The sequence below is a fragment of the Onychostruthus taczanowskii genome, unplaced genomic scaffold (assembly GCF_017590055.1).
Source record: "Onychostruthus taczanowskii isolate IOZ18803 unplaced genomic scaffold, ASM1759005v1 scaffold65, whole genome shotgun sequence".
NCBI lineage: Eukaryota > Metazoa > Chordata > Aves > Passeriformes > Passeridae > Onychostruthus > Onychostruthus taczanowskii.
Genome location: NW_024504233.1, coordinates 2215144 through 2228650, shown reverse-complemented (window position 1 = coordinate 2228650; position 13507 = coordinate 2215144).

The following is a 13507-nucleotide window of genomic DNA, read 5'->3' as shown; positions in this document are numbered from 1 at the left end:
AGAGGTTAACTCTGGAAGTTTGATCTTATTGACACATAGCAGAAAAAAATCAAGCTCCAAGTATGTCGAAAAGATCCAGGACTGACCTGGCCAAGTCTGATATCTTTTGCTTGGTAAAGTAAGTATAGTGAGTACTCATTTTTCACTCTGTCTCATCTTTGCTTTGGAATAATGAGCCTTTGAGGCTGTTTAATGGTGCCATTATTGCATTTTCCACATGCACAGTGTTGGGTCTCTAGGCTATGAGGACAATTGGTTGTTCTACATAAGAGCTTTGCTCAATATGATTTTCTGTCCACTCCATTCAGGAGGCAAAACCAGGCTCCTCTGGCCTGAAATCATAGAGAGGTGGAGGTGAAAATGTGGTCTTTGCATGGCTAAAGTTCAAAGCTGGAAATTTATATTTTTTCAGTGATGTGTTTTGACCCTACTCTCCCCAGGATTTGTATCGCAATAACAGAGATCCACAAGGTCAATGAGGATGCTTTCAACTTTTCCCTCCTTGTGGTGCATTCTTGTTAGTTAACAGAGTCATGGACTTCACCCAGCTCCTAGACTGAACCAGTAGGTGGGATACCACCAGGCAAAAGTCAGGTTAGAGGAGATGGGTCACGTCTGGCACTGATTCTTAAGCTCATGTTATGTTGTGAACTCAGAACTTCTGTGTGTTGTGGCTGTTGGGACACTCCAGGACTCAACCATTGACAGCTACTTTTATCACCCTAATGCTGCAGCACTGTGACTTACTTCAGGGACCAGACTTTGAGGGCCAAAGGCCACAGAATTTTACCATCTACTGGGATTATAGGAAAGCTTGATTTTCCTGTCTGAAGTAATTTTGGCAACCTTGTTTGACCTTGTTTGGAGAACAAGTTTCTCTAGTATTTCTATTAACAGTGACACAGACTATTTACATATGAGGTGTGCCTGAACTATAAGAAACTTCAATATATTTCAGACAAGTTCAGGCTTTGTTATGGGCAAACATTCCTGGAATGTCCCATGGTTGTCAGAGCAACTTGCAGCAGTAACCAAAACATTTATCACTCTTGCTGGGTTCTTCTGTGGGCCTCCACAAACACTTCTTCCAGTAGAAATAAACAAAACATGATCTTTACTTGGAGTGACCCACACCAGTCAGAATACTGACTTGTTGAAGGCAGCCTGGCCTGCAATTTGTCAGGCCACGCCACTGGATGTTGCGGTTGTCCTCTGTTGTCTTTACTGATATCTTCATTCCATCTCCTTGCTGCTGCTCCACTGGATGAACACAGTTGGCCAATGAGTTCATTCTCTGAGTGTCAGGAAGGTGATGGGAAAATGTTCTAATGGGTGTGGTTGATCAAGGAAGAATTTTCCTTGTTATTTTTTCTTGTTGAGGTAGAATAGAAAGGTATGTCAATCATCCTCATGGACTCGAAGAGTTTCCTCTATGATTTTTTTGACTGTGCAGTCAAATAATCTCTAATGTGGGATTGTCTCCTTCAAGAGTCCATCACTGAATGTCTCCTAAGTTGCTGACAACCCTGGGGGTTGTTCCATTGCCTGGGGATTTACTATTAAAGTTTTCCAAATGCTTTTCTGCCTAAGTGTGAAAATGGTGTTTTTCCTTGTGGTTTTGTGGCTTAGTTAGGGTTTCTTCTTCTTTTTTTTTCCCCTTTTCTTTTTTTTTTTTTTCCTTTTTTTTTTTTTTTTTCCCCAGTAGAATGTGCATGTTCTTTCATCTGGAAATTACTTTTGTTCAGTTGGTCAAAGTTTCCCACTCCCATAGGCAAGGGCAGACAAAATATGGTCTAATAATATTGAAAAAACAAACTAAAAAGCATTGCAAAAATAAATTTGTTAGAAAATAAAACTGCATTAGTAAATTCATTAATTGTAGCCTATGATTTTGAAAATCAAAGTCTATATTTAAATGTGAACATTCACAGAATCATGGAATGATTTGTATTGGAAGGGATCTTAAACATCGTCTGGTCCCGATTCCTCTGCCATGGGGAGGGACACCTTCCATCAGACCAGGTTGCTCAAAGCCCCATCCAATCTGGCCTTGCTTCATTCCCTTTCCCATCATTAAAAGCTTTGTCCATAGATCTCAAGTTTTCCCATGAAGTAATTTAATAATGAAGGAGAGCAAAAGAGGAGAGGAAACTACACCCATCAAAGATGTACTCAGAGGGAAAAGACAGCTCCAACCTTACTGCTCCCTTCAGGGTGAAGATTTTGGTCCCATCCTGCAGGCATCATGTACACCATGGAGCAGAAAACAAATTACTTGATTTCTCTTGTTTTTTGGCTTATGGTAGGAGTCAAGGGGAACTCCCCTTTTCTTTTATGGTCTCATATTTTGTAAACTGATTAACATAATAAGGAAGCAACATTTCCCTAGAGCTCCTGTAATACTTATCAGCCATCTAACACAGTTCTGTAATGTGCCCATGGAATGAGCTCAGTTCCACAGTAATTCCCACCTTGATGTGTGGTAGCAAACTCAAGGAAATATTTTACCTCATAGCATTGTATCACTACTAATTTTCAGTTAAAACATTTGAATGAGGTTGCCATACCATCAGAGAAATCAAATGTTCCTGGGGTGTCCCTAGGTATTCCTTTCCTTCTATGGACACTCCATGTAGATTTTTGAGTATGTGTTCTCTAGGAGCCTCTTGTGTGTCCATCCCAAGCACACAGTACCAGGAAAGGTATTGTTTTCATTGTGCCTACTCTCTCATCTTGGTAGTTAAGAGCTGGAGTTAGTTAAGAGGCCAGAGAAATTCCTGGCACTCGTAGTGGGCCTACAGCTATTTAAATGAGCACCTGTGTAGGATTTTTTGTTTTCTGGGAAACCATTGCACAACCTCCTTGCACAAACTCTGCAGGAGCTGGGTGTTTTAATCACCTGACAAACAGGGTGTTGCTTCCAGCTCAGCTTGGTGTGCAAGCACCAGCCCATACCCTTGGCCTCTGTGGATCCAATGCTCCCAAGGAATAGAGAATTTACACCAGGCTGAGCTGTTCATGTGCAACACAGATGAACAAACTGGTCATGCACAGGTTAAAACCTTGCTCACATATGGGTCATGATATAATTACCAAATACTGTATTCTTTACTGTGTGGAAGAAAATGCAGAACACAAACTGAATTCCAAATTGAAATTTGGTCAGAGTGAGTGCTTCCCTGGCTCTTGGCCATTACCAGAGGTGGGATTGTTTGAAATTAGGCTCTCTGGTGTCACAGAGTGTGCCAGAGCAAAGTGGGCAGTCAGATACACCAGTGTCTCATGTTGGTGCTCTTGGGGGCAGTTGTTTTTTCTTGTTTCCTTTAGTACTGTCCAGTTCTGTGAGTGCAGAGCTGTGTTTTGTGTGCTGTGGGTGAATGGGGAATTTTCATTTTGAAGGTTCTGGGAGATAAAAAGGCAAGTATTTTTTGACAGTTCTGTGGTTTGTCTCTAGGCACATTGGGTGCTGATTTTCATTCCAGTTACATCAAGGCAACTGTCTGAACTACAATCCAAACAGAAATTCCTCCAACAACAAACCACTAATATCACATGTAGTTCCAGTTGTTCACACTTTCTTGTGCTCTGTCTTTCCATGAGATCTCACGTCCCCAACCCACTGCCTTGGGCTAATAGTTTGTAACAAAGCTCAATCTCTAAAATGTCCTATATAAATGGAGAAGGGAAGATCATAAAAGAGAAAGATGAAAACATTTACCACTCCAGCTCCCACACTCAGAGTCTCTCTTGAGTTTCCTGATTCATCAGCCAGTTAGGAGGGCACGCAGTCACCCATGCTGCCTGGCTGCTGTTGCTCTCTCCAATGCTACAGGGTACCATTCATCACAGACTGCTAGCTGAAGGATGCAGTGTCAATGCTGGCAATTGATCCAAGAAAACCTGCACATGTTATTGTACCTCACTAAGGGCCCTCTTCTTTTCTGCCTTGCTTGGTAACAGAAAAAATTAACCCGTGAGGTGTTTTTTGTTCACATTGGAGCAGGGAAAATAATACCTGCAGGGAGAGGAAACATTGTGTGTTCAGCCCATCCTTATGTGCTAATCTTTATTTAAGGCTGTAAATTAGGGGGAAAAAAAAAAGAATATTTGTTGTCTTCTACAATATGTGATTTAGAAAAAGGGAGATCTGGGGGGATTATCAGCTTGTAAGAGTATGTATTTCTGTGGTAAAACTGAATTACCCAGAAGACAAAAGAGGCACTTGAGATACAGCATTGAGGTTTTTTACCACCACGTGCATTCTTGTGTTACATCTTGGGGCAAGTCTCAGGCAAATTCTGGGGAGGGATGGGGCTGGGGTGGGGTGGGAAATCTTGCTTTTTCTAGGTCAGTAATCCTAAGTGTAGTTGTTGTTCACAATAACACACTGTACAGTACCTACTCATACTATACTATGGGATATTAATGAAGTAAGGTACTATAAAACAGGGGCTCATGCTTTGAATCTGTGTTTGGAAATCTGGAAGTGAGAAATGAAAGATTCATTAGTAATTCAGATTAGTAAATCCTTTGGAGGGGGGCAGGAAATACAGAAGCAGCCAGTCTATGGGGCACCAATTTTAAGCATCCCAAGTCAACCATATCAATGCACACTTTGGTGTCCACTGGCTTAGGTATGTGCTTACCTCCAAGTAATTTGCTGAATCAGGACTGTCAGCAGTGTCCTGTCTCCGGTCCCATAAGGTACGATACTAAAGCAGGAAGTCAGGCCATTTTGAGGGGTTTTCTTTATAGCAAACATTACATTTTATAGTGGTTTTCATTGAAAAATCTCAGCAAGCTAAGCTACAGTGATTAATTAAATTTTACAGCTACCCTGTGCACTATGTAAACAGTGCATTATTATTTTTTGCTTTAATAAAGAGCAAATGCAGGATGCAGAATGGAAAGGATTTAGAAGTGTATCCAATCAGCTGGGGTGGCTCCTTCTCTCATTTGTAATCTCCCCTCTGACGCCTGATAGGATCAGTATTGCTTTTTTTGGTAACTAGAGTCAGATGAACAGTTTCATCCTCAGCGTGCTGGAGATCAGAGGTAAACTCCTGGACAACAACCAGGACAGATTTAAATCTAACCCAAAGGAGAGCAAATCTCCTTGTAAATGTAGTTAGGCTTTTTTAGTTCTTTTCTCCCTAAAATGAGCAGATTTTGGAGCTCATTGTAGTCAGCATGACTATTTAGCCCCAAGGATACAAGTCTGAGTAGCAGATGTGGAGGAGCCTTTGTGCCTTGCTGGACGTGGGCTGTACCTCAATATAAGCTCTCCCTCCTAGCTCTCAAAAGAGCAGGGATAGCCCTTCCTGCCTGCCTGTGGTTGAGGCATGGAAGGTGTGGGAGAGAGCTCCCACATGAAGTGTGTTGGAGAATGGGCAGACATGGGGATTCCTTTGTTTCAGCAGCTTCTATGTGTGAAAGTCCTTGAACAGAATAGAATACTCTTCCCATCTCAGAGGGAATACAGGAGATTTAGAAAAATATCACTGAAACCAAACAAAGAAAAAAGCAACAAAAGAGGGATATTGAATGTTTCAGAAATAACATTAATATTTTCTCCATAACCCTTTGGTAACAAGATAAGCATACAACAGAAAACTCTTCTATTTGAGGGAACAGTTCCTATACTATGTGCTATTTGGAATTAATCACTAGGGAAACACCAAATATTCTAAATGAGCATCATGATTTCAGCATTGGGGGGGGTGGGTATCTAGAAGTGGGACTTGGAAAGAGTATGAGTGCAATAATGGAAGGCAAGCTTCACTAAGGTTTTTTTTAAATAGAAGGGCACAAAGATCACTCACAGAAAAAGGGAGGTTAGCTTCTCACCTGACCAGATATGTGGCTGTTTCTATATATAGATAATATCCTGTACCTTGCAGTAGACTCTGTAACAAAGTCCTCACCTCCATGAGGAAAGAGTTAGAGCTTTGGTTTAATTGTTGCAAGTGACAACTTCAGATAGAGTGGCTAGTCTAGAGCAGCTTCTTTACTTCCTATATCCTAGCCAGCATCCCTGCCTGCAGACTCTGTATAGGATGATGAAAACAGAAGAAAGGCTGCCCCAACATGTGCTCTCAGCTGTGATGAATTTTGGGTTGACTGTGGCCCTCAAGGAAGCAGATGCACAGGTGGATGTAACCAACTCTCATCCAGTGACTTTCTCTGCTGCCTGGGAGCAATGTGTCACCACTCATGCTGTTGGTGGGATGCTCATCTTTGCACCAGGCATTTGCCTCTGTCAGCCAAAGCTCCTGGCAGAGCTGCCTGAAGTGTGTTGAGCTTCAAGCTGTTCTTGACATTATTCACATTCAGCTCATTAGGACACCTGTCACTGGAGGTGGTTTGTGTGCATCTCTGTATTGTGTGTTCATAGCCAGGCCAGCCTGGCCTCTCCAGGACCCCTCATTTCTTCCACTGTGCCTACACAGGGTGGTTTTTGCCCTATTTGTTGGACTTTCAGGTATTTCTATAAAGCTCCATGTGCTGTGCTGGAGAAGCACACGGAAAGATGCAAAGGGATCTCATAAAGCATGGGACAGGTAAGTCCTTTATCGCAGTTGAATGCAGCTTTGTTTGCGTGTGGAAAAGTTTATGTTCTGAGTCTTGGTCACTCGTGGTCACAGGTTAGCTGGGCAAATGGAAACTTATTGTTGTGGCACTGGTTCAGATACAGAGCTCAGAGCTGCAGCTTTCTTTCAAGCAGGCTGGGGACAGAGGGAAGGAGAATGGCTGTGAATGAGAGGCTGGGAGACATGACGGCAGGGTAACAAGAGAGGTAACAAGGAGTAAAGATCTGGAGTCAGATCTCAGTGTCCATGGGATGCAGGTGTGCACAGGGGTCTGTTTCTCATTGCTTTTTTCCACTGGAAGAAAGGGGTTGATGGGATCGTGGATACAGGGACAAGCATCCCCCAGATGGCAAAGGACCAAATGATATTGAATGTGGGAGGATTTGGCAGCGCCGTAGTGGAATTACAGGTCTCATTTTCAGAGCGCTCTAGGTGAAGTGCTGGAGTTCAGAGTGACTGTGGAAAAGCAGAGTCTGAAATGTGGCAGAGAGTATGCTGGAAAATGCAAAGCTCAGCCATCGGGTTTGATGAGCAAGACTGTTTTTTTGGGAGGGCAGGGAATTTTTCAAGTAGGAAATTGCCACTGAGGTCATTCTGGCCATGCTTTAATACCTTGCTTGACTGAATATTTACTTAACCAAAATATTATTTTCTGTTTTATTTGGTTATGGTCTTAATAATTCACTGTCTTAATACAGTGTTAGAGGCTGAGTTTTACTGAGATGTGGCCCCAAGATGACTGGTACTTGGGTCCAAAAGAAGTGAGTCCTTTGCATTTTCAGTAGGAAATTTGTGAGACTTAGTTATTTAAATCTGGAAAACATCAAAGAAATTAATATTAAATGTTGTTTATGAAGTGAAAGATAGTTCTCAAAGGGTTCTGTCTTGTTCATCTTCTGTGCTAGTGCTGCTTTTCGGATGTGACTGCCCAGAAATCTCTCACTGGTTACAGGCGCTGCAGGGCTGAACCTGGAGAGATGAGTTTGCCATCACAAGGCTGTGTGACCTCTTGTGATTTTTGGATCCAGGTTTCCTGGGCAGCTTTGGGAATGCCATGCCGAATCCTTTTTCTTGTTCTGAATTGGCTTTGGCTGCTCAGAGCCTGGTACGTGGTACCATCTGCCTGGCTTATTGAATGTGTGAGGGTGTATAGCTGCTCTGGGAAAAAGGGACATATGGAAAATGATATTTGGTGAATCCCAGGAAAGAAAAGTCACGGGAAACCACCTAATTACCGAGACTTAATAGCCAGTGAATCGACAGTAAGGAGCTTGGTCCTGAAGTCCTGTGGCATAAATGCATGATTACGTTAACGCCCCACTGCTACTGGGATACTTTTGTGTTTACAGGCCTTTCTCCCTTATAGCTAGAGGCCTTCAAATCCCAGATAGTCAAAATCTCTATTCACTGCTGCCTGCTGGGCGTTTAACAAGGGTCCTTGTAACGGGACTCAGTACAAGTACAAACATGAATGAAGAGTGCAGGGGCCACCACAGCACCACAGGCTGCAAGGTAGCCAAATGGAGGCAGCCGCAGAAAAGCAGGATAAAGTAGACAATGACCCTCGGCGCCTCAAGGCATTGCTTCAAAAGGTGTCAACACCAATTAAATTGTAAAGGCTCTGTCAGCTTCTGAAAAGTTATCTAGGCAGGGACAGAAAGTACAGAATCAAAGGGGCTGCAATGAGGTTTTGTGTGTCTGGCAGCAGAGCGGGCGTACACATGCTCCTGGCAGTGTGGGATCCGGCTGGGAGCCTCCCAAAGGCAGAGCCATGCTTGGGGTGGAAAAGAGGCAGGACAGCCAGTGTGGGGTCTCCTGTGCCACTGGTTTTTATCAACAGTGCGGGGAATGTTTAATAACATGGACCAAGGTTGGTTAAAGAAAAAGCTGAACATTTCTCCCCCGTCTCAGTCAGGGGTTAATACATTTGAAAACTGGATGCAGTGTCTTCCCTGATAAATTTGCTTTCTGAGTGCTCAGAGCATTTTTAATTTGCTTGTAATAAATAGCAGCTCTCAAATTTATTTTATTCATTGCTGTATAAATTTGTTCATTAGAAAAGGAAGTGGTGTTTTTGCAGCTAATTTCTTTTTGTGGTTAGATATGTATAACTCCTAAATTCTCATGGTGCCTTTCTCCTTTACTCATGGGACCGTGACAGAGTCCCATCCTGTTCTTTAAATGAAATGGTTGGAAGGACACATAGGCATTACTCTGTGCCTTATTGATGAGGCTGTTGTGATGCACATAGATGTGTACCATGGTCTTTTCAGTGTGACAGGCAAGCTGTGGAGTCTAAGGCACAATGAAAGGGGGTAAAGACTCAGTTTGGCACTCATGTGGTAATGGGGGAAGAAACGCCTGTCCTCTGTATGTAGTGCCTAAATTTCTGTGCAAGAATGTGAAACACTTAATTTATAAACTAGTGTAAATTTTTTGTACTAAAACAAAGCTTCTAACTATAATATTTATTTTTGTCTGTTGCTCATAACAAAACTGCAAAAAGGTTTTTATGCTCTCTTTAAAGCCCAATTTAAAATGTGAATTAAACCAAGGTATTCAAATTGTTTTTAGTCTTAGAGTTTGCTCACGAAGCATTGTTACTGCAATTCAAATGGCTGGGTGATGTGATATTAACTCATCTTTGCAGGTTTACACAGCAAATCAAAGAGATGGTTCATATTTTTTATACAGTGACTCCTAAATACGTTATTTTGCCAAATTCCCCTTGGTATTGTAACAAATTGTTTAATGAAAAAACTGATTTGGGAGGAGGAATCTGAGTTGAAAGGTTTGGGAATACTGTTTAAATGAAAAGATTAAACTAAGGGCTCATTGCTGGATTATTTTAAAGCATTTTCCAGAAATGTATGAGAGTTGATGACAGTAATATAAAGGCAACAATCAAATTTGCTGGAATACATTAGTCTATCTACAGACAATTTTTTTCAATGACTAGAAGTGTGGATGCTGTTTGTTTTTCATTATCTGATTATCATGTCTTTGGAATACATAATTTTTAAAAGTCTCAATGCCTCGGAAATCAAAAGGGAACTTTCTGATGAAATTGAAGGACGCGTCAGAAATAGTCTGAGTGTCTTTTTCTGGGTAGCAGCTCAATTTAGCAAATATAATCTCTTGAAACTTGAGCAGAAGTACTGTGGGGGTGGGTGGGAAGTCAGGCTGTATGTGGCAGTGTTAGGCAAACAGCAGAGAAAGAATGCTGAGGATCCCCTTCTCTGGCCTTGCCAAGACCAGACGCATCCTGGTGTGTGAGAGGAGAGCAGGTGTATTTTGTACCAGCTGCGAGGACATTTCTCGGGTGTTTTGGGCAGTCAGCCGTGCCCCGTGGCTGTGCCAGTGGTGGGCAGCAGCTGGCTGGCCCAGCTGAGCAGCAGGGTGGGCTTTGGCACAAACACCCAGCTGATCTCCAAAACCCGTCTGAAACAGAGCAGCCCTGACAAGGGAAGAGCCTGTCCCTTCTCCTGCTCTTATGGAAGAGCTGGCAGGGGAAGATGGCCTTGGCAGCAAATTTTTCTCTGTGCATGGGGATTTCCAAGCTTTGTGTAAGAGTCAGGGCAAGCTTTTGGGACTGGCACCACAGTGCACCTGAGGCAGCATCCAGTGCTGTAAGCACCTGAAATGCACAGGGAGCAGGAGCTGTGAGTACAGCTGTGTGCAGGCAGCAAGGAGGCTGGCAGGGAAACTGGAGCATGTTTGGACAGGTGCTGATTAGTACTTCTCCCCAAATGATTATGAAAGTGTGGCTGTGCTTTGTGTGGGGAATGAAGAGGGGGATGTGCCAGAGCTGCCATGTCTGCTGTCATCACAGGTGCTGCTGGCGAGTCCCTCCCCGCAGGTGTAACTCAGGGAAGGGGGATCATCACCCCAGTGGCACCCCAGTACCAATTTCATCCTGCCCATTTGTCAGCTGTTTCTAGATATCTGCCAGGTGGGAGTGGAGACATAGGATTATTTCCACACTCTCCCTTAAAATGGTGTATTGAAAAATGCTGTCCTGTGCAAATGGGGAGAATCCTCCCAGCACTGCTCTGCTGCTGGCTCAAAGGAAGCATGGCTGGGAGCTGGGCTGTGCTCTGTCAGATTCTGTATCCAGGAGACAGCACGGATACTGTGCCTCACCTCCAAACTCCTCATAAGCAACTTGTAGCAGGCTTCTCTAGTTTACAGGAGCAAAGGATTAGTGAGCAGAAGGCCACCACATTATGGTAGGGGAGTAAAAATTATAGTAAGGTTTTGCTGAGGTTTGGGGCAGAGTTCCTCAATCTAATGCTGGTTTGCTTTGTACTGATTAATTTTTAATGTGGAACAAAAGAGCTGAGAAGAAAGATATCATTTCCATATAGTGTTTTGCTCTATGAAGCAAAAGCATTGAAGAATGGTGAGAGCATCAATTGTGTTGGTAAATAACAAGATCAGCATTGCAATTTTTGCCCTTCTGTGAACATAGAAAAAAATTGTGGAGAAAAACATCATGATTATACTGCAAAGATAAAATAGTGCTGCTTCTTTAAAGAATTGTCATGGTGTGACTTTCCTTGTGACTTAGGAAAGCTCCTCCGTCTCTCCTGGCCAGGGAGGAGAAGCAGGACCTTGCTATCCCTCGGCCGGCGGGCGGGGAGGGACCCCTGAGCGTCCGAGGGCTGTTCCCAGTGCCCTGCCTTTGTGCAGCCGCGCAGCACAGAGCAGCTTTTACATGGCTGAGTGCATTGTAAACTCTGTCACTTCAGGGTATCGCCCACTTAAACAACATCCTCATCATTTTTCTTAGGAAATGATCTGAGACAAAATATTGAATTATTTAGAGTACCGCTGGGAGAGGGAATTGATTCCTTGCTGTATCAGAGAGAAATAGCTGCTCTTTTGAGGCTTGATCCAAAGCCTGGAGAAGTCAATGAGAATCTTTCCATTGATTTCAATAGGCTTTAGATCATGCTCTTATTCACTCATCAGCTATTTCTCTTTAGTTTGAACAAAACAATGCAGCCTTTCCTTGAAGATACTTAGTTTGCTGTACCTAAAGGAAATACATTCTGTCCTGTTCTGCTGAATATAAAAATCACTTATGGCCTGCCAAAATAAGTAAGTAGCAAACAGCTTTTTAACACTGCTGGAACTTAAATCCTATCTCCTATGCATTTGGAATTTTTCTAACATGTGCACAGCTACTTGCATATGTACATTTTAAACTCAATATGTGATCTTGTGATAACATTTTATTTCTTTGCAATTAATTCTTCTTGTTTGGAATCAGAAGATACATCCTACTTTTTCTCTTTCCAGGCTTTCAGATGTGTTTCAGCCTCTTTGCTACCAAAGGAAAAACTGGAGTAGGCTTTCATTAGTTTCCACTTTCTATCCTGTTCCTGGGAAAGTCAAAATGCAACATCTCTGTTGGACAGCACTGAAATATTCCATTTTGACACCAAGTAAGAAAGGAGCAGCCAAACTAGGCAGGGCTTCTGCAGTTGCCAGCAGGTTTTCCAGCAGCCTCTTTAAAAACAGAGATGCAAAAGTTATTTTCTTCAATGTCTGAATTACACCCTCTCTTTTCTTGTGCCATGCATATTTAATCAAAATTTAGCCACATGAAAAAAACACCATTCCTAAGTGTGCTTTCAGAAGGGAGCCCGAGAATAGATCCATAGTCCAATCTCAGTTTGCCATCTATACAAAATGACTCAAAAATGGACCTAACACAAAATATAATAGGAAAATAAATAACAGTGAGTGCTGCACTCAACTTTTGAGCTCTTAGGTTGTGCTGGAGTCAGGAGCAGCGTGGATTCCTTGTTGACCACGGGCAAGTGTGTTGTTTCTGAGTGCAGGCAGCAGAACACACCTAAGAGCTTTTCTGAGGTTGATGGAAATCCAGTGTAGGGTGCAATTAAGAGAGGTGACAGCCCTGAGTTGTGGCTCATCCTGCAGGGATGGCTGAGGGCTGGTGGCAGGGTGCATGCAGCTTGGGCACCCTCAGGGCAAGCCCAAACCTGGGGAGAGAGCGAGAAACCCCAACCAGCCTGGGCTCTGCAGCAAGAAGCACAGCTTGCAGAATTAACTTCTATTCTTCAGGAGGGCAATCTTTTCACTTTAATAATTTAATGTTTTTCAGTAGCTTTTGCTTCTTATCTTGAAGGAAGTATTTTCAGCTATATAATCGTTCTCTCATCCACAGGGACTCTAAACAACAGAGTTTTAGTATGCCCAACAATATTATTCAAAAAATGGGTTGTATCAAATTGTAAACATTTTAAAGTGTAAAGAAATCATGAAAGCAAGATGAGGTTATCACAGCAGGGACAGAGACGGTGTGTTAAAGCAGCACCTGTGAAAACTCCTGCTTTTGGGAGCTATCCCCATAGTTAAAGGCTGCTGAAGAATTACGGACCCTTTAAAGATAAAAAAATTGAAAATATTGTTGAATTGCCCTATGATGCCTACCTACACGTAGATTAATGGGAAGACTGGACTGGGTTTAGTTTTTTTTTGTTTTTAAGAATGCCTACCTACACGTAGATTAATGGGAAGACTGGACTGGGTTTTTTTTGTTTTTAAGGTGTGTGAAGTGAAAGTTGATGGAAGAGAAGCAGAGGGTGGTTTCAGAAAAATGCCAGCCAATTTTCATAGCCAGAGGGTTTCTGTCAGGGAAGAGGAAAAATAATAGCTTATATAAAATTCTGTAGTTTTATAAATATTTAATAATACCAAAATATCCATCAGAATCAATCACAGAACTGGTAACAGGAGCACATTCAAGTCCTGGTACAAGTTCTACTGAAGGTAATCTGATTGCTTGCACTGATTTTTCAGGGAGGGATGAGAATGATGGAGATATTGCCAAAGATTTTGGGAAAGAAACCAAGATATTTCAGTTAGTAGTCCTTCCAGCTTGGCAG